Here is a 25,262-nt window from a genome sequence, read left to right as displayed (position 1 = left end):
CCATTGCCTGCATTTATCAACAATTCAATTATATTCATGAAACATTCATAGAACACATAGAAGTGCTGTTCTTTGCCAGACTGTACCACCGCATTATCAGAGAAAACATACTGTGATAAGGGGCTAATCTGGCCAGGCCCTAAATATTAAACTCTTAATATTGTTGCTGACTCCAGAGACATACGGTAGTATCATATGTTGTATCATACTTTTCATACTTTCCCTTGCTAAGGAGGTTAAGTGCCTGATAACAAAATATTTGTCTTTGTATTCTCTTCACTTTCATGAACAGGTCTTAGCAGAGCTATCAGTTACCACATGTTAGATTTAGACATGAATATGTAGCCTAGCACCAAGAATAAGGCCAGCAAATTTGATAAATTACAAGACGTTGATCTTTATATAGATATATTTCACAAAATCAAAATTTAGAATTAAATATTTTTGAAAACCACTTCTACTGTGCTTTTGCTTTTGGAACAGATATCAACTTTGACCACAGATGTCACTTTCTTTTTTCACCTTGGGAAAAACACTTCCTTCTTCAAGTCTTTTTGCCCGCCCTGCTCTAGTTCTTTCAAAAGAAGTGAAAAGGCAAATGAACTCATCAGATATACTCCTGAGAGACAGTACACAGGACTGTATAAATCTTGATCAACATAGAAATGCCCAATCTTAACATGACTGGCACATAAAAAAGCCATCTTTTCAAGGAGAACCTGAAATGGCAGAACAAAGGGTGATGTAATGTTGAAAAGGCGGCTCATTAGAAGGTTGGAACATAGGAACAGTTTAATCCAGACCATCTTCAAGGAAGTAGGCAGCCAGCAAAAGTTGCTTTGTATCTGTTGGTGAAGAACTATCTATTTCAGTGGCTCTGAAAAAGGGGTAGGTATAATGAAATGATTGGTGTTCTGAAGACTCCCCTTCAGTATTGTTTAGGTCAATGTGAAATCTAGGGCAGAACAAAGACTAAATGTAGTATTTTCAGTAGTGCTATTTAACATGACTTTTTAACATGCAATTAGGGTACTCACGAGGCTCACGTACAATTTTTTCATTGTATTACATACACTGCATTATTAACATTTTTTTTTACATTTTAATATTGTTCATTGAGAAGATTACCACAGGAGCACTGCAGTGGCACTTCAAACCTATCTTAAAGAAATTGACAAATGTATAAGTAATACATAAATCTATAAACTGAACAGCCTAATCCATGCTGACCTAAACACTACAAATAAAAGGCACTTTAATAATAAATTAGGCTACTTTGAGAAGAACAAAAGTTCTATATTACAGATCACCAGAAATTGCTTTTCCTATCATCTAATGAATGATAGAATAAAAACCCACAGTTTATTAACAGAGAAACACCAAAAGCTTCAAGTAGAAACTAAATGGAAGTAGTAGACTGCATATGAGGGAATTAAGCACTGCAAGGATGAGGGTCCCCATCATAGCCCTGCTCCAAGAAACAACCATGGATTTTGCCCATCGCTGGTTTTAACACATTATATCCTTCCTCTTAAAAAAAACTGAATAAGAAACTCTAATTTGGAAATTAACTCAGCTTTACTGTTCAGCCACTAGAGACATGAGGACTGAGTGTCCATTTGTTTAGATGGTGTCAGGGAACCAATATCCAGAATAGGAGGATCCTTCTGCATAGCCGTGAATCCTGCAGAATGTGGAGCAGCACAGGGACAATACCCAAAACACGTAATTCAGGGGCTTGGTCGATTGGAAAAGCAATGAGTCTGGTAACCAGGGAAATCTGAAAAAGACAATCCAAAAAACAAAATCCAAAGATTAGGAACCAGGAGATCAGTCAAAAGGTTTAGAAACACACAAGAAAATACTACAGGAGGCTTCTCAATAGTGAGCAAGGGTTGGTGTGTGAGGGAACTTTAAATACTGAAGGTAAAGGGATGTGGTTAGATAATTGGTCCGGGATTGAGAATTTGTGGAATCTGGTGCATGTGGGAATGTGATGTGTTTAATTAGGATTGAGATTGTGAAACAGTGGGTTTGGGAATGTAATGGCATTTGTGACGGAGAGTGTGGGGCGTGACAGATGGAGTTCTCACAGTAGAGCTAGCATTCATTGGAGAAATGCTGCAGCTCTCACCGATAACAGTGTGAGCTAACAATATTATGATATTTCATGAATTGGCTGTTACACAGCTAGACAAGGATCTCTCAGCTGCCGTTACACAAGTGGAAATTGTAGCACATAAGACTGTTAATTTGCAAAACATTACTAACAGAGGTCTTAAAATTTAAAGGTAATCAAATTCATCGTTGGAAGGAGGTTATCCCAGTGAGTGTCACAGTCTCGCAAAACCTCAAAAGCACATAATCCTGTATCTCAGTTCTTTTGCAAAAGAATACAGCTGTTCATTATTCTACATAATTGTTTTCTATGCAACTATTTGTAGTTACATAGCATATCACAGTAGAAGTAGCTGGTAACTTACTTACTTTTTCCAGAAAGTTTCAGTTTGACAAGACAAAAATGCATCTTGTCAAACTGAAACTTCCAAGCACTTGTCTTTGGAGTACTTTCACATACTCGTCCCTTTGGGAAGCCTGGTTAACGAGACAGCAGTGAATTTCATTACTGGGCACACGAGAGGTGGCTTGGCATCGCTGTGCTGTGCATTCAGAGGCTGTCCCAGGATATGGAATGACATACTCAATGATCTCCTGGGAAGAGGACTGAAAGCCGTTTAAAGAAAGAAAAGATTTTTGCAGCAGACAGGATCAAGACTATATAAAGCATAGATTTGAAGATCAGATCTCTCTATCACTGACTTTCATTTAATGAATTCAAAACTGCTATGTGCTGCTCTATCATCTACCTAATCTAAGAATCTTACATGAAAAAAACAAATTAGCTGAAATCATTTCTCAGCAGTTCAGTACATGATTTATAGATCCGTGTTGACATACTGTCGTTGAGTGCTGAGTGAAAATTCCACAAGCTGGAAATATTGTTTAGTTTTGGAAGGAAAACCCAGTTAAGCATGTATTAAACAGAAATAAACCAAATCTTTCATTTACATATTGGAACATACATCTGCTGTTGTCACAGCACAAGGAAGATTGATATGTTCAGCTATTGAAACCTTGTATCCATGAGCCATGGAATATGTAGCTTTATCTTATGTCCTAATTTCTGTAATTATCATTAACTTTGATGCATACTTGGATTGTTCTAATAAAGATCTGTTGCTCAGCAAAATGAAAATTGCTAAGGAATTAACTGGGACCCAATGGTTTTTCCAGGTTAAGGAAATTGTTGAACACAGATGTGTATTCCAGATTCTCTTGAAAAATAGTTTTGGTAATTTTGGCCTCTTTTCTCTCTTCACAAGGGAAAAGCTTGTGAGTCTATTTCCTCTTCCTATTTTGTGCTTGCTTTCAGATCTCTATGCCTAGAAAATGAATGTTCATTACATGCACAGAGGGAGAGTATTGAATTATTGCAGTTACAGTTATTGCAGTTCACTAATTGAGAATTAGCAAGAGAACACTGCCCAGTGCTAGTCTCCTCTGAGTGTGACTAGTACTGCACTGAAAAGCAAAATAACATGGTGTTTCTTTTCAGAAATGCAGGGGCAAAGTCTTAATTCTCTGACTACTCTAATCACTGGATGAGCCCACCTACCATACAATAATGAGACAGAATAAGTGATATTTTCAACTGTATTGACTGTTGTGTTGTGCCCTTAATATGGATTGTCACAGATATACTGTATAAAAATACAGTAATGGATGTGCCCTTAAAGTACAAAAATACAGCCACACCAAGTGAATCGACTCTTTTGAAAGTATAGTATTGTGTGTCCACTACTGTCCAGATGTCTTTGGACATTACAATGCAACTCCATATCACATATAGTATAGTATAAAGCAATGATATTTTATTAAAAAGATTAATGAATGAATTGGACAAAATATTCTATCCATATAACAGGAAATTAGTCTGCTTTGTGCTTTTTTTAGTTTAGTTTTTTTTTCATTTGAAATTGACATGATGTGGGCACAATAACCTTAATACAACAGCATGCACTTACAGTACATGTACAGTACTAGGCCTGCACAGGTTTGCTTTGCACCACAACTGCATCTAGAATTCGCAATTCTTCCAAATAAAAAACACCATGTAACACCATGTTCTATGAAAAACACTAAGTACAAACAAAAAAAGTTCAAAATGACACCAAAAAAGCCAGATTTGAAAGCACTGTTCTAGTCTTGTTCAGTTCTTTCCTCATTCCCCTGTTGTGTATCATCACACATAACATTTGAATCTCCTTTTCACACACTCTCTTCCCTGAAGAGCTCTAAAACCTAGCATGTAACAGTAATTCCCCCTCTTCTTATTTGTTCTATGGGAAATATTACCTAATGTAATTGTACACACAATCTAATAGGTATAGATAGGTTCAACCCAGGGGACTGTTTCTCATTTAGTAGGAAACAAAGACACATCATCACAATTGAAAACCTAAGGGGAGTTAGTTAAAGGCTGAGAATAGGAAACTTCTTTGTTCGTTGTTTACTGACAGTTTATGTCTGAAATAGATCATCTTGTTTTATACAACAGCCACTGGAATGGTGTTATAAGTCTCCAGCTAAACGATTAAACAGACATTCCCTTCAGATGGGAATAACACAAGACAAAAGAGTACCCAGGATCTGCCACTTCCAATGAAATCATTAGGTTCTGCTTAAACCAGCATCTCGGAAATATCACACGTAGCTGCTAAAGGTCAGTCATTTTCGGGTAGTTATTTTATTTGTAATAGTCTTCATCAGAATAAATATTTCCACTATGTAGGAATTCTACAATAAACAATGACAAGGGTGGCTGTCATTGCCGCACATACTGTAGCATCGTCTCCTCAGGAGAGGCCATTTTTCACAATTTGAACTGACACGATGTACATGGCTGGTGAATACACTTAACTATATGACTAGGGCTGTTATGAAAATTAATTTATTTTCATGTGGTGCAGCATCAGCAAAACTACAAAGTTACTGCACTGTTTATCTTGGTGAATGACCTTTACCCATACCACAAAAACTCTCTTATTCCCTACCTGCTTATTGTTTATTACACAATAGAGCTTTTGCGGTTTTATTCTGTGTGTACATAATTCTGCCAAGATGACAAATAAATGAACATAACCACATTTTTGCCCTATATGGTCACCAAGCCTTAAACTTTTCTTGTAAATATCAGGACACTTTATGTCTCAGATTTACTGTTTCTTGCTACAATGAACAAAGGTAATTGATTTATAACAAGGCTCCATTGATTCATGTTATGATGTTTTGGTCACTCTATATATTTTAAGATTAAGTAATAAGTATTTCAACTCTGTGAACTCTGAACAGCAGTTGTGACTTCACTGAAATACCACAAATGGATTGGGCTTCAAAACAATTTTTTTATGCATAATGGGCTTTACATACAGCTAATTTTCACTCCTTTAGCCTTTACTTCTTCATCATTTAGCAAATTGGGAGTGTATTTCATCAACTGGCTATTCAGCACAGACTGGTGTGTGTGTCTGAGGTGCAGTGTTGGTTACAGTGCACTATAAATCTCAGGTGTTATATTTTAGGTTTTGAATGTGTGAAAAAAGGAAATGAGGTGAAATGCAAGAAAGAATAACTGGGACTCAGGGAGATGTAAAATGCTTGTTGCACTGCTTTGTTTATTTTAGTTATATTTGTGCTGGGATCCTTCCTGTATATGTCGAGGGTATTAATATTTTGTGCTTTTTTAAAAACGCTTTTTAAGTTCAATGTTTTCATTCACATAAGTTTCTTTGAAGTGGATTTCAGTACTTTGACATGTATCAGTGAATTAAACAAGTGTGCCTATTGGCTCAAAAGATTCCATTAAATTTGCATTTATTAGGGGTCACAAAACTAATGTTTTCTACTACACTGTTTACAACATGTAGCACATTCATGTTGGACTTTTTTTAGCATTCAGAAAATTAAATCCCAGATACTGTATCACACACACTTAACAAAAACTTTATTTCAACAGGGCTCAATTGTAGGAGTTACTGATTACAGTACATATGCACGAGCAGGCTAAATATCTGGCAGTATCAATCACAATGGCTCTAGCACTTAGGTTTATTTGACTAATTCTTAATAGTGCATCAGGAGGCAAACAATTTTTAACAAAATTAACGTCAGCAAGGTAAAATGAAAACTCAGATAAATGTAGTTTAACTTACTTAATATAATAGCCCCAGTATACATAGGAGTAGTCTACTACCTTCTAGTTTGATCCCAGAAGCAAAGCAAGGAGGATCCTGGTCAGCACTGGAATTAGAAAATTCCACAGCAAACAAGGCTGCCTTTGAAAGTGGTGTTGGTGGACCAGTAGGTGGCGTTCCTCACAGGGTATGGCTCTGGTTAAACTCCACACTGTGCTTCAGCAAACTGGCTTCCCTAATTTTCCCCAAAATTCAGCTGGTGAAGGAATTTCTCACTTTTGCACTTAATCTGCAAAGGTGAGGCTGCAGGCACATATCGGCCTCTTCATACCACTCAGGTGGAGGGTAAACTTCAGTGGTAGATGAAGAGTTTTCCTTTTGTAAATAAGCAAATAAAACTGTATAAAGCAAAATACAGTATTGATTTCTAAAAAAAGAATAAAGCCAGACAGTGAAATTCTTCATTTGAAAAACTTAGATTTTATTAACTCAGGAAATTTGAAAGATGTGATTCAGATGCTAGACATTTACAGTTTTGTGGAAGATGAAGAATGCACAAGTGTAAAGAACAATATGAATCTAACCACTTCCACAGGTACCTTAAAAATGTTAAGTACCTTTAACCTGAAATTTCATCTTGTAAACACGTTTGGTAAAGAATGAAAGCAGCCTGTGGGAGATTCCCATTTTAAATCATATTTACTTGCAATTCTAGTGACTCAATAATTACAATTAACTGCTGTTGTTGTTTATTACGACCTATGGCTGCTATAGATGCAAACAATGCAATCCTTGAGTTGCACAAGATGATGGCAGCAGACCATTTTTTTAAAGTTCCTCTGATTTTAGATGTCCTTGAGTGACATGTATACATATGCAGACAATAGTTCAGTGTTTCTCAAATCTTATAACCTTTGCCTTGCCTTATTTCCAGGAGTGTGTTTTTGCAACTTGGATGTTTATCCAAATGTTTTGCTTTCAATCACGTGATCAGCATCATAAGGAATATTTTGCTCTGGTCAAAGCAGAGCAGCACTAGAAATGACCTAATAAACCATGTTCCCTGCTAGAGTACACAAAGTATTACATTACAAGTGTGATAGTCTAGTCATTCAAAATGTGTGTGTGTGTTGATGTTGCAAGCTCCTTCTGCTTCTGTGCTAATGCACAACATCAGTTTATCTGGGATTGCAGACTAGATATCTCTACTTTCAGTGGTTTGATACCCACCCAAGCACACAGCGTCACAGACATTTATGTTATCATATTACTCATGAGCATCTTTCACAAAAGCCTATGTAAATAATACTGCTCTAAAACTATCTGTTGCCCAAGCCTCTCCTAAAAAAGTCATTTATAACACAACACTCAGTTACTCCATTTACATGAGGTTTCAAATGTCAACTCTGGAGCTGTTCACAGGTTTTGACATCAGTCCAAAGACATCTGTTCGGTTTTCAGCAATGCTTAAGCTTGCCTTCTAAATGTCTTTGTTTTCTCCAAAGTCAGATAAAACATTTCTTTGTAAATTTCTCTCCGTGTCTTTTTCCTTTTGTGTCACTATGAATTATTGGACCTCTTGAAAATGATCAGACAAGGTGTTTTGTTTTGCTCATTGTTTTTAGAGCTTCAAATATTTTTCTATACATTTTGATGAGATAGAGTGTTGCAAAAAATACAAGTAGATCATTTTGTAAGTCTCTGTGTGCTAGTAATTAATGAATTAGTCATAGAAGATGAATGAGATAATATGATATGAAGATTAATATGATATTGAACAGAAATGCTTTATTGTTGTATCAAGGGTAGACAATTTGATCAACACTAGCATTAATCATATGTGTGGATAAAATGTGAAACACCAGGATGGAGAAGTAACATGATAAGATAATAAGGTGTTCATAATGAAATTGCAAACATTTCTAAAATAGTAAACTAAATGGAAGAAAAAAATAAAGGATCCTTTGTATACATGTTGCCAGTACTGGACAGTATTCTCTGTTTCTCCATTACAGCCCATGTGCTCTCCTGAATATCACAATGACCATCATTGGATCAATACGACTGTACCTCAGTATTTTCCCTGTGATGAGGTTTGGGCAGGTATTTACATGTACGTCAGCATGCATAGGCTGCAAAGGAATGAGTAAAGGTTCATTTCATGCCGGACATCAAAGAAAGTTGAAGAATCTCCATGGCCGAAATGTTGTGTTGTTTACCTTTCAGCAAGGAATGGACCTCTACCTGTTCCTTTGCCCTATAATGTCCACAATGAGCAACCCATCAAGCTCATTTTTGTCGGATGCCTAAAAGTGTCAGGTAATGAGAAAGGCCTTGCTTGGAATAACTATGACTACGTACAATATTACTACATACTTACTAAGAGTTCTAACTTCCTTAACCATCATAATGCTTCAGAGGCTGGTATCCTTCATAAGAACATACGAATAGACCTGTTACAGACAAGAGGAGGACATTAGGCCCCTTTCTAGTCTGTCTGGTAATCATAGTTAATTGATCCAAGGATCACATCCAGTTGTTTCTTGAAGGAAACCAAGGATTAAAAAAAAGGCTGGGAAACATGTTCCATAATCCCACAGCCCCACAGTTATCCCCATCTGGACAGCCCTTGGCCATCTCAGTAATATTTTCTTACCTTCTGAGAAAATTTTATTTTAGGGAACAGTGATAAAAAAACATAGATGGGGGAAACAAAGTCAGGTATCGAAATTTGAACGTCACTACTATAATAAAACAAAACAATACTAAGATAAAACAAAACACGTTGCCCCCTAAACCCCCGAATCATTCAATGAAATGGCAGACATGCAGCTGGTTTCACTGGAATTAAAGTTGCTATTGTAAAATGAGAATGGTTGCTTAAAAGTATAGAAGTGGTTAGTCATAGCTTGGTCCACAACCCCACAGGGTCTAAACATTATATAACAGCCATGAATCAGCATATGGGCTTTATGTTTTTAGAAAATCTGTTCAGTGCATTGTTGGGGTCTTCAGTGGACTAATCCCAAGGTATTAGTCCATTCATCAATTACTTCACGCTTGCTAAAGCCACAGCCATCAATGTGGTTACTAGGAGATTGCCTGAAGTGTAATGGAATGCTTTGCTTTTCTTCTGTCTGAGAAAGTGTATAAAGACTGAAAGGGAGCCCTGGAAGCTGTCTTTTATCAGCTCCAGAGCAAGAATTAGGTCAGGATTAATATAAGGTATGGTATCTCTCCTCTCTGCTTAGCACATAATTATGTGTCCAGAGAACTGTAGGATAGACCGAGTCTACTAATAATCTTTCTGGAAAAATAAAATATATTAAATTATACAGCATATACCAAGATAATTTTGTCGTTCACATGGCTGAGCAGCCCATTTTGTCAAGTCCTATTGTTTTAAACGTATCTCTCTTATAAATTATATTACAACTGTGTCAGGTTTAAACCAATTAAGACAACTGCCAGTCTCAGTTCAATTTAATTATCTTTTGCTTGTATGTTTTAATTAAGCTTTCAAATATGGTAATATAATCAAAGGGAAAATGTACAGAAGAAAATATCTTTACAGTGGCAGGGAGAAATTGTTTAATTATGCCACAGAACTGACTTATTTAGTCTGTGCTAAATCATGATAATAAATGAATAATTGTGCTGCATTATTTGACATGTCAATGTATTAATGACATAGAAGACAAATAGATAAAATACCAATGATTGCATACAATGCAATTTAAAACAAATTATATTTTTATTCTCTTGGAGAAACAATGGCTCGTATCAGCATTTTTAAAAACAAGATTAGATGAAGGCAAGGCCAATGAGTTTTTAAAATTTTAAAGGGGAATCTTACTGCCAATGTGGGAAAAATAAAAGAAAAATCAAATTTTGAATAAAGAAACAAAACAGGAGCAGCATCTGTTATGAGCCCTTGAAACCACCACCCTCCTCTTAGGAATCCATGTCTTATCTGCTGCTCTGTGATGAAGATTCTACACTGCTCTGTGCAACAAGTACAGACATTTAAATACCTAAGCCTCTGAAAGCCTACTGTATGTGCAGATCATTTAGTTGTAACATGCATATGCGTCATCAGTCAGAACAAATTTTAGATAGCAAGCACCTCATGCATGTTAATCATGTTTGATAAATGCACATTAAAAAACATATGGTTTAAGTTAATAATGTTTATTTCTGTACTTCCTTTGGTTAAAGATAATTTGTTATACAGCTCTTGATATATAGCCACCTGAAAGTGTACTTTACATTGGAATTGAGTAATGTACAGTAAATTCCTCAGCTCCCTATGCTGTGTCAAAAACACTTCTTAACTTTACTGTTAACATAGATGCCATCATTTGACAAACAGTAATTACATGAAAGGAAATTGTATCACTCAAAATTCTGCATCACAAGCACACTAGGTAAATTCATAATAATATTTTTTTGCATTTGTACATATGAAGCGCAATGGTTTGTTAATCATTTGAGTAATATTGTCCCTTGGTTTAGGAAACTACTGAGCTCATGTCATGATTTCAACTCCATGTGTTCAGTGTTGGAGGTATTTTAGTTGACTTCAGATTGCAAAAATTATAGTCTAAGAATCTATATTAAGTACAAAAAAATGGCTTTAATCCTGGAACAGCAAAAGATGTGACTACATCCTAATTGTGCAATGAGAATCCCCTGTTTGCTATTGGCATGTTTAGAGGTGGCTGGTCTGTGAGACAAGCTACGCAAATAATGAAATGTTCTCTGTGAGGGATGACCTATGTCCTGGAAATACTGTACACTGTACAATGGCCCAGGAACATTAGAACTACCTGATCCAGCTGCATAATTGTTTTCAGACTACAGTGGCTACAGCACAAGAAACTTCAGAAGAAATAACCTGCACTCCAGCAAAATTACCTCAGCTTGCCGTGTGCATGACAATGATTTGCATGCTTAGCGGGCAGTTGTGGGGCAACAGTGGTAAGTGAGAAATGAATTCACAGTCTTGTGTGGGCCAGAAGACATCTGAAGTGGAGCCAACCATTTTTAGGTTGCATGTTTAGGTTTGTAATGTCAAAAGGCAGAACCCATTAACAATGTTCAGCCCTGTACACCTAGGGGGCGCTCTATTTCTGTCCTGTTCCTAGTTCCCTGTGATTGTTCATGTCTTTCCGGTGTGTCTTCTTGTGGAGCCTATTTACTTCCTGTGTCTGCTCTGCTCCTTGCTCAGCATTGAGGGTATGGATGTCCTGAGACCAACCTAGCACCAGGTCGCCCCACATCTGTGGCCTGAGGGCACAGGTTTCTAAACCAACATCGTCCAACCCCCTGAGCCTGGGCTAACCTCCGTGTTGCCCCTTTTACTGCTATGCATAGGGTCTCTACTGCTCTCCTGGCCTTTCCACGGCTTGCCGTTTCCGACATCTGTGACAAACAAACTGTGAATCCAGGGAAAGGTCATTTCCAGAATGCCCAGCAGAGTAGAAGCTGTTCAAAGACAGACATGTAGCAGGAGCAGGGGGTAGCATGTTCTGAAGAGAGCCGTATCAATAAGATGTCCCAAATACTGAGCTCAAGTAATAAAGAACCAACGGCAGGAAAAGCAACTGCTTCTATCTTTCAAAATCAAGCGTAGCCAATTACTAAGGTGAAAAATGTTCAATTATGTAAGAAATGATAGCCTTTGAATGTTTAATAGGTACATTTGTCGATTTTTGAAATGTAATAAATTCAGCAGCACAACATACGCTGAGACCAGGTTTCTTTCTTTTCATTATGTAGAGCCCTGCCACTGGCAGCAGTTTGCAAGGTTTTATGTTACTCCTGTGACAGGCTGTGCTGAAATCTGTCTCTTACAGGGCTGATATACAAAATCCGTCAACCTGCTACAGATTCAATTCCAGCTCTGTAAGAATAAATCAGGAATTTGAGAACATCCATAACACCTGTCTATAGCACCCAGCCTTTCAATGGGGAACATGTGCTCCGTAAGTATTGTGTGGCATTTGGAATGAACGTGTGCTTTGCTCATACTTTGTTCAATAGTACAGTATGCCCTGTACCCAGTCATATTATTATACTATGAGGTAATGTGATTCATGCCTTTGATTAGACAGATGATTAATTCTGTGTTTCTACCTAGAAGAAGGAATTAGTTGAGCAATTGGATTTTAGCTTCACAATTGGTTGTATCAATTTCTATGTTGTCAGGATAGAAAGCATTATGAAAGCAAATGTTTCCAGCAAGCATCATGGCACACAAATCTTTGTTTTCACAGATTAAGGGAACAACTAAAACTAATCCTGCTGTCCCGAAAGCCACATGTAATTCTCATGCTGGTTTTAAGCGTATCAAAAGAAGAACATTGCAAGAAAAAAATATTATAATTTGTATTCCAAAGAATATAAATATACTGTATATAAGAATCAAAACAGAAATGCTTGTGTTGTGTTTCTGTACAGAACTCTTTCTAAAATCACTCACCACTTTCTACGTGTGAAATCCAAGATCCGTCTCTATAAGCATATGGAAAAAGCCCTTCGGTTTGATGGTGATAAATAAAGGTGATTTCAAATTGCTTCAAATCATTTTCATTATGAGGGAGAGATGAGGTATACTCTTTTTACAAAACAAGTGGATGTCCTTGTTACATGCATTCATTTCATTGAGAACTATGAAACAACAGTGCCCACCCTTAGCCACAGGTGCAGTGGCTCTGTGGCTCAGGATCTGTGGCTGAAAGGTTGTCGGTTCGTATCCCGAGGCCGGCAGAGGAATCCTACTCCCAACTGCTCCAGGGGCGCGGTATAAATGGCTGATCCTGCTCTCTGACCCCAAGTTTCTCTCTCCCTGTCTGTGTGTCTCATGGACAGCAAGCTGGGGTATGTGAAAAGACAAATTCCTAATGTAAGAAATTGTATATGGCCAATAAAGTGATCTTATCTTGCATGCATTCAGTATGTGAGATTTTCCAGTATAATCACCATTAAGAACTACTTCTATAACAGTTTATTTGGCACGTCCGTCATCACTGAAAATGTGTTGCTGCAAAGCAACATATTAAGCCTGAACGTCTTAAATGGGTGAAGAAGCCCCTTACTGAACTTTCAGGTTGAAAGATTTGGTCAGTTCAGACAGGTGGCTGCTACAATAGTACCAGTGGAGTAGGGATTTAGCCCAGGTTCAATGTGACAGCTTTTAAAATCCCTGAACTGGAAACACAGCCCTTTTGAAAAGGGCTTTTAGAAAGAACAGCCTTTAACATCCCAGCATATCGAATTCCCCTCTTTGCCAATGATTGTTAAAACTGGACAGACAGTCTGCTGTGTGCTGTTCGCGGTTTGTGATACTGCCCCCTCCATACACTAAGGAAGGATTTTAAAACCAGGTAGTGGTGTTCTGCTAGGAAAGTGTCACGATTGTAATCCCTTCCCCTTAAGGGCGCTCTGGCTCGTTCACATTTTAGTTGATTTTGTGCACCTGCTCCCTTCAAAAGCCAGATGCTCACTCTGTTCCTGGCTCTGCGCTGAAACATGGACGCCCGGTGGATTACCCGGCTCTGGACTTTGGCCTGTACTGGATTTCCCTTCGGACTCCTTTTTGGACTGTTTATCTGGACCCCCGAGCACACTGTGTTTCTGTGCTGTTTTCATCCCTTGTATGCATAATTGTTAAAACTACATTTTTGTCAAATAATTTGTAAAATAATTACGTCCTTGACTGATCAACAGAGTTATAATCACAGCTGTTGTCCAGCCTTTGTAATTATTTTCCTTTTACTTCTTGTTGATTTCAACATACATGTGGATTGTCCCTACTGCTTGCCTCTCTTACTGCTCCCTACCATCTCTTCCTTTTGCTTTTTGGATTGCTGTGGTTTTACTCAGTATTTCCACTGCCCAACACATAACCATGGTCTGACATTAGACTTCATTAATTCATGTAATAGGTTTATTCCATGCTGAAAAGAGAAGAAAAAAAAACACGCTTTGGCTGTGGAGCCTTCTTCTGGTATGAAGAAGTATCTGGTGAATCCACTCATTTTGGAGGAGGAGATCAGGAAGACTCCATTTGGTGCAGCTCCACCTGTTTTGCTTGAGGATTGTGTTGCTCATGGCAATGAAACACTGGCACAAAATATCAATAATTTATCTCCTACTGAAACTCTTCTTTTGCTCATTCTTCCCTCCGGTAAGCAAACAAGCTACGTAACATGAAGACAGGGGGTCAAGACAATCGTTAGAAGTGTTTGTGGAGAAAGACAGGGACAACTGCTCATATACAGGATTATGAACAATATCACTTTCTCTCTAGAAATATACTTCACGCACTCCGATCATTAAAGTAAAAACACCAGCCTTATACAGCTACTGTTGTTATGTAAAAAAGTGAGGACTGATAATGGAATTTATTTTCTTCAACTAAAAACAGAACTTGAGTAAACAGTTTCTAGCTCTTTAACTTTCTAATTTGCAAATTAATATATTTGAATGATTTTGTTACAATTTCAGGATCGGCAGTGTTATTTTCTGTAATTGGTCTCAACATAATCACGTGATGGAAAGGATGAAAGCTCATTTAATAGCGTACCTATAACAACATCACAATGCTGCTAATTTGTGTTATTCTGCTTTTATGTTCAGTTTTGTTTTTGCTGTTTAGTTTTTTTAAGTTTGAAGTAATTTCTTAAAATGACTGCAGAGTCCAAAAAGCATGGGTGAGGCATCTGCAGTCACCATTTTGTAAGTACACCTGACTTACAGAGGAAGAAAAAAATGTTTGTGGTCTTGGCACATAAATATCCAATAAACCTCAACAAACCAAAGTCAAAATGCAGCATAAGCAATCAGGATGCAGTCCTTTAGTAAAGATGGTGACTGATACCTTAGTCATTGTACTTTTATTCTATCAAGTTCAGTACATTGATACGATCTGTGAGCTGTTCATGATGCCGAAGATGCCATTTGAGTTACTGCATCAATTCACACATACATTGAGTCTGAAATCACCAGCCCTGTGCCTGGTGTTTGTGAAAGAGTATATACAGGTATGATATATAATATGTATAGAATGGGACTATACAGTACACGTAATGTGCATTTGTTTGAATCACTGTGCCATTGTTGTCTACAGAGTATTGCTAAATGTGAACATGTGAATTTAACATCTAAAAAAATATTATGTCCTTTACGGCTCTGGATAAACTGCCATTTTTATTTTCTTTAGGTGAACTTAGGTTAGGTCATTATTTTGAAAATGACCTTTGTATACTGTATGCTATAATACAGTTCACTGGAACACAGTGCAGTCGATGGGATAGGTTTCTTTGTTTGGATATTTTCTTCCGTGTTCTTATGGAACAGTATATTGCACAAATAAAAATTATGACGTTTTCAGTTTTTCTTGCAATATTTACCAGCAGGTTATGTTATCATTTGGGTGCCAAAGACTCAGTCACTCACAGAACATAATTTAGAACTTGAAAGAAATAAAAACATACTTGCAAGAAAGGTTACTTACTGTATGTTATGTTTTTTATCATTTAATAACACAAACATGTAAAGGTAATATCGTTATATCTCCTTTGTATTTCTTCACAATCTTCACAATCAGAAACCAAGTGTTTAATCCAAAATGTCCCTGGAAAGTTGTGACTTTCTGTACTGTATGTAGACATACGATTGAGTCTAATTATTGGATTTTGACCCTGACACTATTAGAAAAGCATAGATTGCGCAGGTGAAACTGAAAGCTTTTTGTAACTTACTGGGAGCTCTATAGTGATTTCTATTGCCACTTAACAGTGTTTATTCCAATGGAGAATATTCAAAGGAGAATATAATAATTTTGTGTTGCTTTTCTGAACCATGAGATGACTCACAGATAGAATCTCAGTATCAAGCTTAAAGTAAAATGTCCCCTAAAAATAAAAAAGGAAACCAATTTATTTTTTTAGAATATACAAAAAATACAGCAAAGTGCATTACAGTGATTAACATACAGCATTTCTCAATATGATTCTTTATTAAACAAAATGTCCTTCTTTCAAGGTTAAATGTAATCATTTGATTTATAAGTTCACGTTCTATATGTTGCTATTTTTGATCACATCAATAAAAAGAGTCTTACATATTTCCCAGATTCTTACATATGTTTCCAGATGGTCTGGGAAGAAACAATCATGTTTGTCTGACATAAATTAGTACACTTACACACTCTACACAATTCCAAACATATATCAGTACATTACAATCATGGGAAAATTCAGATAATATAGTACAAAGCCTCTGTAACTGCAATGAAAAAGATGGGGTCACTAGGTGCTTGCTCTTGGCTTTCAATTTTCCTATCAATGAATACGTAATCCTTTTCAGTATTCCTGTCCAGGCTTCACACATAAATATCAGACATTGTGAGATAGATGACAGGCCTGGCCTAAACAAATCAGAGTCATGCACAGCCCCAGCTTGCCCTTTTCCTTGAGCTTTCAGTTGAGCAAACCAGATTTAAGGTTGCAAAGGAACAAGCATGAGGTTTATTCCATACTGAAAAAAAGAAGAAAGCAAACACAACGTTTCGGCCGTGGAGCCTTCTTCAGGTGTGTGCATGGAATAAACCTCTTACTTGTACCTTTGCAGCCTACGCATGCTGACGCAGCTACCCACCTGAACTACTAAAGATTTAAGGTTTACATTAATACCTTAAATCAGATGAATCACAATCCAAATCAAACGTGTTGATTGGGCAGCAGACTAACTAAATGAATTAACTCAATGAATAGCTCGTGTCACATGACATGATGACCTTTCAAATCAGATCAAATCTCTCCAACTCACACAGCCTGCAAGAGAGCCATGGGTAGAGAGCCACTGCGTACAAAGAACAGCGTCACATTGAAGTGAAAGGATCACAGTTTGCCGAGCGTTTAGATCCCACCACCCAATTTATTTTTAATTAGATGACTGATATTTATTCGGGTCCATTCTCGAGCCACAAGGGGAGTTTCTCAAACTGGCTGCTGACCACTGGAGGCAAGTCCATTTCCACTCTGCACCTGGGCCCGTGGAGGAGAGTTCAGACAAGTCTACGAGGTGATTAACCGAATGTAAGCCTTCTCCAAACGCAGCCTATCTACAGCTATTTCCATGCACAGCTCCACTCCTGCACTGTCTCTTTTAACAGACATACACTTCGAAGCTCCCAAGAATTAGGGCATGAGCAAGTTTTGAACAGTTTTTACTGTGTCAGCAGCACAGTAGAAAGTGGATGCAAGGTGATGTTGCCCTGACAAACTGCTATTTGGTAACAGGAGAAGAACAAAGATGAATCTCTAATCTGTCTCCAGTAGCACTGTTGCTGTCAATAATAGCAGCAGCAGAGGCAGATGCTGTAGTGTATTTGAAGAGCCCCCATTAGCCGACAGCTTAGTGATTATCCAGACCAGATATCCGAGGTACAAATATTTCCCTGTGACTGCGAATGTCAGACACTCCAGCAGCATACAAATGGTTCTTTCTTAACGGAGCTGTGTCCCGGCTTACTCTGATATATCCCTATATAATCTTTGTCTCATTCCCACTGACCTCCAAACCGAATCCACCTTAAACCTGTGGAAGACTCCTGCCAAATACCCACCATCAATCATGTCCTTCCAGTCCCCAGGACACTGGCATTGACTACACCACAGTGCGGCACATACCCACATGTTGACACCTGAGAACTGGTCCCGAAAGAACACGATTTACCCTTTTCTCCCAGAAGGCATCATGGCATGCTTTATTACTATTACAGGATAACTGCTGTTATGGTTTGGAGTTGTTTTTAGCAAGGGCAGTAGTATTGATATGGTTGCTAGGCCATTTTTTAAAGGATTCACAGCCAGCAGAATATATCATTTCAACACTATTTGTACGGGAGAAAAGGCAGAAAGATTGCATACTATTGATTGCACCCATTATCATTTTGGAAACAGAACCCATTGGAATTTTAAGAAATTCTGGAATGGCTTTGAGAACAATACTGTGCCAAATCTGTAGATAGCAGCCATACACTTTCCAGATTTTTCTCGGCATTAAAATATACATATGCAATATATAGCTGCCTTAATGTTCTACGGTTCATTGCATATTACTTTCAATTATACAAACAGAATAGAAGGGAATATATGAATAGTTAATGAGTGATATCCACATTACAAGCAGTCATAACAAGATATCTGTGACATGAGATTATAAAATTTCATTTCACCGAAACTGTATATTAGAAAGTTAAACTAGCACATAATTGTTTTTTCTAGGGCTGAATCTCTTTCACCATCAATCATGAATATGAAATTAAAAATGTAGGAGATGTTTAATTAATTGTTATATACTTCTGTTTACATGACAACAGCAATATCCGTTCAGTTCTCCCTAGGAGCAGTTAATCATTTAAGGTTTTACACAGGAATTCATTCATGCCCCCTTGGCTCCCACTCCCCTGGGTGTACTCCACAGGTACTGTATGTACTGTACTAAAAGAAACAGTGTAGGTGTCAAGGAATAAATACATCAAAATATTCCTCCAACCACATGCTGCAGTAAGAAGAAGAAAACTGGAAAGGCCTCTTTGCAAGAGTTTAAAATAAATTCATTATATGATCATTTTATTTAATTTCAATTGATCTTTTAAAACTCAACCACCACATCTCTCTCTGTGTGTGTGTTTGTGGTTTACTGTATATGGATGTCAAAATCAAGGGAACATCCTGGGAAACTTACTGAAATACAACTAAATAGGTGAGAGAATTATCTTTAAATATTCATTCACATGCAAGCCTATAAGAGTCCGGAAAAGCACATTTTGTTAACATTGGTTGCAGAGGGTCTGGACGGCCTTAGAACCTTTCTAATGTAATTTGGCTGCAATTTCTTTGGACCAGATCTCACCTTACAGTAAGTAAAAGCACCAATGCCCATTCTCTGGGCATCATGTCACACAACCTTCAGTGTATATTACAATTACTTTATGTTAAGTTATTCCTAGACAATTTCCATTACATATTTATACTATTAGTATTATTCTTCTGTACTCAACTGAGCATCTCATCTTATAGCATTCAGTGAGGACACATGCTCTTTTTTTTAGTTTTAATTTAGCTGTGGGTTAGGGTCACTACCATAAGGACATTACCATAAAGAAAAATATACTATTACTTTTATTCTGCAACCTTAAATGTATGTTGCTAAAGCTCTGTGCTATTTGTAGGCACTAGATAAGGGAGCTTGGTTAGTGAGTTATCATTGTTCACGAAAATTTACAATATTAGAAAATATTTCCACGTTTACTCTTCACTGGCAGGCGTTTTTAGAAAAGTTAGTTTCTTCTAATCTGATAAACTAATATGAAGAGCAGAAGCTACAGAAGTAAATGTTTCTGGGACAGGAAAGCAAAATGGTGAAATTTATAAACCATTATAAACCCTTGTACATTTTTTACCACAGTAAATTCTCACAGTATTTTCCAGTTTTACCCATGTTTTTGGATGACCTTCATCAATCGTTAATTTCCGTATACACACATCTAAATGAGTATATTTTACTTGAACATGATAATGTTTAATATGGCTAACAAAATGCATTACTATAGTTATATTAACATCCCTCTAGTCTCTAATTATGACAATACCAAAATACTGTATTTTTTAGTATTCTTTCAGTGTTCTTTTTACTGATTATATTACCTAAAAGAATTCTCTCCCACAATGCAGAAATATTAAAAATATTTCTTTATGAAAACAGCTGGTTGAACTGAGGAAGGCAATGCTAGGGGAGTGCATCCTGATTCAAACAATAGCTGTGTACAACTCAGTTTAAACATTCGCTTTTCTTTAATATCCTCTCCACATTCCTCTCAATCAAAGAGAAGCTTTCAAGCCTGTCGAGCTCACAGAAGTCTTTTCAAAAGGCCAATGTAGAATCCAACCCAGGATTTATTCCAGCACAGATCAATCTGGTTTACAATGCTTATTAGTTTAAAAGTGCTTTCTGTTATTTTAAATTGGTAGCTCACACAACTATAGAAAAAGTGGAACAGGAATAAAATATTGTTTTACTACAGGGGCATATTTATAAAAATATTTATCAAAGAAGTCTCTCAAAATCGTAATTCTCAATCATTATTTGAGGGTAAACACTAATACATTCCATTTATGAATAAATAATGAAAAAAGACATTAAGTATTTTCTTATGTATGAGATCTTAGCAATATTTTTTCTATCTCCAAATAATAAAAACTTAAAAAGGTTACAAAAAAAAAACAGGGCAGTTGGCTCAACTAGTCGATTTGGTAGTTACTAGCCAATCGAACCAAGAATCAATCAGTTTCAACGACATGGCCGGGAAGCCTGTTCTATATCCCTACAGCACTGTGCGTAAAGATGTGGTCTTGATTTTAAAAGCATTTCCATGTTGTTTACATTTGTGTTCTCGGTTTCATGCTTCAGTGTTAATGCTGAAGAATTCCATTTGCGGACATTGAACACCGTGAATCAGGTCCTGTTGTAGACTCCTCTGTCCGTTAATGCTCACGTTTTCAGTCTTATAATTTTATAAACCCAGGAATATGCCGGTTACTCTTCTCTTTACTGATTCCAGAGCAGCAATATCTTTTTTTTGTTTTGTTCTGTAGTGACCAAAGGTTATACGATATTGTAAATGTTTTACTAGTGCATTGTACATTTTTAACATCTCTTGATTTCATTCTGAACAAAATAAACAGGATACACATACTATTATTTACAAATATATACACTCAGCATTTGTCTACATTAAATACCATCTGTCAGGCGTTTCACCTGTCTTGAATTCTATCTATACCTTTTGGATTTTTTTTTTACATCTCTTCCTCATTTGCTAGTCCTCCCTGTGGTATTCCAGCTATACTCATAGTGCTTGTGTCTTCTTTCCATTAACCAGAAGTGAGACATAAACATACACTATCTTGAATGTCTGCTGAATGCAATTTCAAATTGAATCTTTTATGAAGACCTTTGTCAAAAGCCTTCTGAAAATCTAAACATATCATATCACATATTCTGTGTGTCCATTACTGTTTTTGCTTGTGTCAAGAACCCTGCTTATTAATTTTATAATCTGATATATAATAGAAGTAAAACGTATTGATCTGTAATTACTCGGTTCGGTTTTGTCACCCTTTTCTGGAATCGGCACGGCATTTACAGTTTTCAGTTTTCCAGTCAATGTGTATTTCTTAACAGCCCATGAATAACATCTCGTTTCTGTAAGTACCATTGATAGAACACCATGTGATTGAGGCATGGTGTGGATTTCTGTAAATACCTCAGTGATTTTTTTCAATACATCGGTTGTTTCCCTTTATGTATTTTCCATTATTATCCTGGATCTACTGTACTTCACATTTGACTGTTGCTTTGCTTTTATAGTACTGAAAAAAGCATTTACCTATTAATTCTAACCATATGCCATATTCTAATTTTTCTTTCTGTGTCTCTATCACCCTTCCTAAAATAGTTTTTCTTTTACACTTGCTTCATTATATCCCTGTTCTTTAACTGGATCTGCATTTGCATGCAAACAATCTCATACTGTATATGATTTACACAAATCTCTAAACTTACACAAAACCTTGATTGGATTTTTTTAAAGTCTTGTTTGTATGAACACGTTTAGAGAGCAACACAAAAGACGAGTTTCAGCATTGCTGCCTCACAGTGCTGGGGCCCTGTGGTCAGTTTGGGACTTCTGTGTGTTCTCCATGTGTTTGCATTTGTTTCCTCTGAGTGCTCCAGTTTCCTCCCACAGTTGGAAGATATACTGGTAGGTTAATTGTCTTCTGGGAAAATTGGCGCGAATGTAAATGTGTGCATGTTTGTGTCTGCCTGCCCTGCTATGGACTGCAGTCCCATCCAGGGTGTCTACAGCCTTGCACCAACAGCTGGTCGGGATCTGGCTCCTCTGTGATCCTGTATTGGATGAATCAGTTAGACAATGGTTGGATGCAATGTTATGCAAATTAATATCGAAGGAATAGATTCAATTGTAAGCCTTCAGTTAATATTTAAAAGCCATACCTTCTAAGATCTATTAAACGATAAAGAGAATGGAAATACAAAGCACAGTGTACAAAGTATCCACAGCGGCCTCACTATCAGGCCAGGATTACAGACTATTCAAGAGACAGGAAAATAAAGAGTAAGCAGAACATTAACAAAATGTTATATGTTTTCACTTTTCTGAAGGAAAGAATAGTCACGTTGTTAAAATAATTTCAAAGAATAGGGAAAATCTAAATGTCTTTTTACAAATGACTAGCAACTATTAAATCTTATAACAACAGAAAGCTAATCTTAAAATGAAACCATTTTAGATGCTAGAGGCGATTTTGAATGAATATTCTAAGATACATGCACACTCCTTGGCTTGTACCAGAGCAGGAAATTTAGCAAAAAATATTTTTTTGAATCATTTAGTGAGCTAAAATGGACAAGTGGACTTAGAGATGCTGGAACTTTCAGAATACAAGGCCTCTCAATACATAAAAATAAATCCAAGTTTGTTTTATTGCAACCCTGTCATCTTCAAGAAGCATGGTAAGATGTATGTCATGGTCCAAAAATAACCACTTGGCCAATCCCCCCTCAAAGTTAATAGTAGATTCTCCCCCTGCAGCAACATGTTACAGTGTCAGTCTGCAATGAAAGTCTCCCTGTAGCTAACATGGTACGTGCCACCTTGCAGGTACCATCTCTTCTGCTCAGATAATATTAATACCAGCTGAACATTCCAGCCATCGTTAGAAAGGGATGCCAAGGATTACTGATCCCACTGATGTGAACTGGCAGCCAACACCAGTTTTTCTGAGAGCAGACCTCCAAAGGTGACAGTCTCAGATGAGCCTGTAAATATCCAAATCCTTTCGGCTCGGAATCAAAACCGAATTAATTTAAACGGCATTCTACACCCTGTGTTTGTTGTATCTTCATTTTATAGCGTAGATATTATATACAATTACAAAATTGATGGTGTAAAAATGGTATAAGACCAATTTAAAGAACAAGGATAGCTACAGATAGTATACTGATATGAATACTTAAATTTGTAGTTTTCTCGTGTTTCTCATGTATATTCTAATTGCATGAGATCCTACAAAACTGAATGCTTTATTATTTTACTTTCTGAAAAATTAATTCTCTTCAGAACGGAACTCATTGCATGCCAAATCATAAAGGAAGTGATTTTGCGTGAATACTCTTCCGTTTTGTAGCAAATGTGCCGCCTGATTGACAGCAAAGGAAGCAGGAAAGGTGAGTTCAAAGCAAAACAAACGTTTTTTATGTCAAAGGAAAGCAGCTTGGCAGCTGAAAAAAGCACAGAGTTGTTCTTCTGTTTCACCCTCACACCCCTGCCTTCAGCAGGGATCACATTCCTACTTGCACAGTCGGACTGACTTCGCTGCTTGAAAATACAGCCAGTCTCAAAAAGTAGCAGGTCATTTGCAAAATCGGATCTAATCACGACATCCTCTCTCTTAAAGGCCTCCCCTTCAATCAAAAAGGAAAAAGAGCTGTTTGCTGAAATAGGTTCCCTGATTTATGGTGCAATCATTGAAATAAAATTAAGGGCTACAGTTACGATGGTTAGTGTGGACGGTATGAATTGCATCTCTATATTCAGGTACCTCGGGCAGCACAAACACTTTCTTAAAGGGGAACTGCAGTCCCAATTTCTCAGACCGGTTATTAAATCTCTGTAACAAAATAAATTCATTGACGGCAACGCAAAATCTAAGCATGTTTACAATGTAATGGGGTCAGTTTCTTGTCACCGGAAGTTTTGTTGCCTTATTCTGAATCGCGGACAATGCTGGCAGTATAGCGCTGCACAGACATTGAAACTTTGTCTCTTCTTTGATGTAAATTGGAGGTTGTACAAGGTACTGTGAACTAGGTAGTTTCATTGTAGTGTGAAATACACTCATCACTACCAATTCATTATAACCCCGAAATAAAAAAAACCATTGCAGTTCCCCTTTAAGTCCAGGAGAGGAAAATGAGGGTGGAAGTGTTAAGGTCTGGACCTCTGTTGCTGGTTTATCTTTGACAGCAAAAAATGGCAACAAGAAGAGTCATTTAAGGTGTAAATCCAATCTTTTATTTTCTGCTTTGTTGCAGGAATATTTTATAAAAGGAGCTTTTCACTGCACAGAGGGAATTATGCAGAACCTGGGGCAGGTTTTAGTTTCAGCCTACTCCCTTGTTATTCAGTCTCTAAGTGCATTCCGTTTGCATTCAGGAGTTGCAAGATTTGTCGACAATAACAAGGAGTACAAAGCATGACATGAGGACCTCATCCCTTTTCTTTAGATGCACTGAGGGAGAAAGCAAAGACTGATGGGACTACAGAGGTAATGCTGTGTTTGCCAGAAGTGTTAATTGGGCATGCCAAGAGGAAACAAATAACAGAATGGCAGGCATATTTGCCAGTTATACACATAATGATCTACACAGAAATTTGAAAACATTTAAATTAGCATGGAAGGAGGGAGAATAAAAAATAGAAAAGGAGAGACAGGGAGGGTCTCCCACCCCAAGGGAAATACAAAACATCAGAGTGCCAGATAATTACGTATTTATAAGTAAATGTCAGGAATATTAGGACACATAATACACAAATTAGAAGCTGCTGGATTGGCACCCAATAATGATGTACTGTAATTAGAATCACTGAATCTCAGAATGATGTTGATGAATACAGCATGAGTAAATGTACAGTATTCAAGTGGAAGAGAAGAATGTGTAGTACTGTGTGTCAGAAAGAGCATTTGGAGACAGGTACATAAATCAGATAAACAGAAGTTTCAGAATCTATATGGATCTCGCTTACAAAACTCTTTAGAAATGCATAGTGTTCTGAGTGTGCTGTAGACCACTTAATCCAGATATCAATGCAGTTTGATATATTGACATCAGGAATACAAATTTGTTCCT

General features: G+C 37.1%; 2 long non-coding RNA genes across 3 annotated transcripts in view; one reads left to right on the top strand and one right to left on the bottom strand.

The window, feature by feature from the left end:
* LOC148679002 (uncharacterized) overlaps positions 1–13,194 on the top strand; it is a 42,034-nt gene extending 28,840 nt beyond the window's left edge. Inside the window, exons 2-3 of one of the 2 annotated variants that reach the window (XR_015939958.1) lie at positions 12,113–12,241; positions 12,717–13,194. This is a non-coding gene — a long non-coding RNA (uncharacterized LOC148679002). Of the gene's footprint in view, positions 1–12,112; positions 12,242–12,532 lie in introns of both variants that reach the window. The other variant, XR_015939957.1, reaches the window with a different exon arrangement.
* Positions 1,560–13,877, bottom strand: LOC148679001 (uncharacterized). The gene is made up of 2 exons (XR_015939959.1): positions 13,763–13,877; positions 1,560–1,780 (listed from the first exon to the last, which is right to left on the bottom strand). It is a non-coding gene; the product is annotated as an uncharacterized LOC148679001 (long non-coding RNA).
* Between the last annotated feature and the right edge of the window lie 11,385 nt (positions 13,878–25,262).

This window comes from Lepisosteus platostomus, chromosome 1 (assembly GCF_059453375.1).
Source record: "Lepisosteus platostomus isolate fLepPlt1 chromosome 1, fLepPlt1.hap1, whole genome shotgun sequence".
NCBI lineage: Eukaryota > Metazoa > Chordata > Actinopteri > Semionotiformes > Lepisosteidae > Lepisosteus > Lepisosteus platostomus.
Note: the sequence above shows the minus strand (reverse complement) of the source record. Positions and strands in the feature narration are given on the sequence as shown.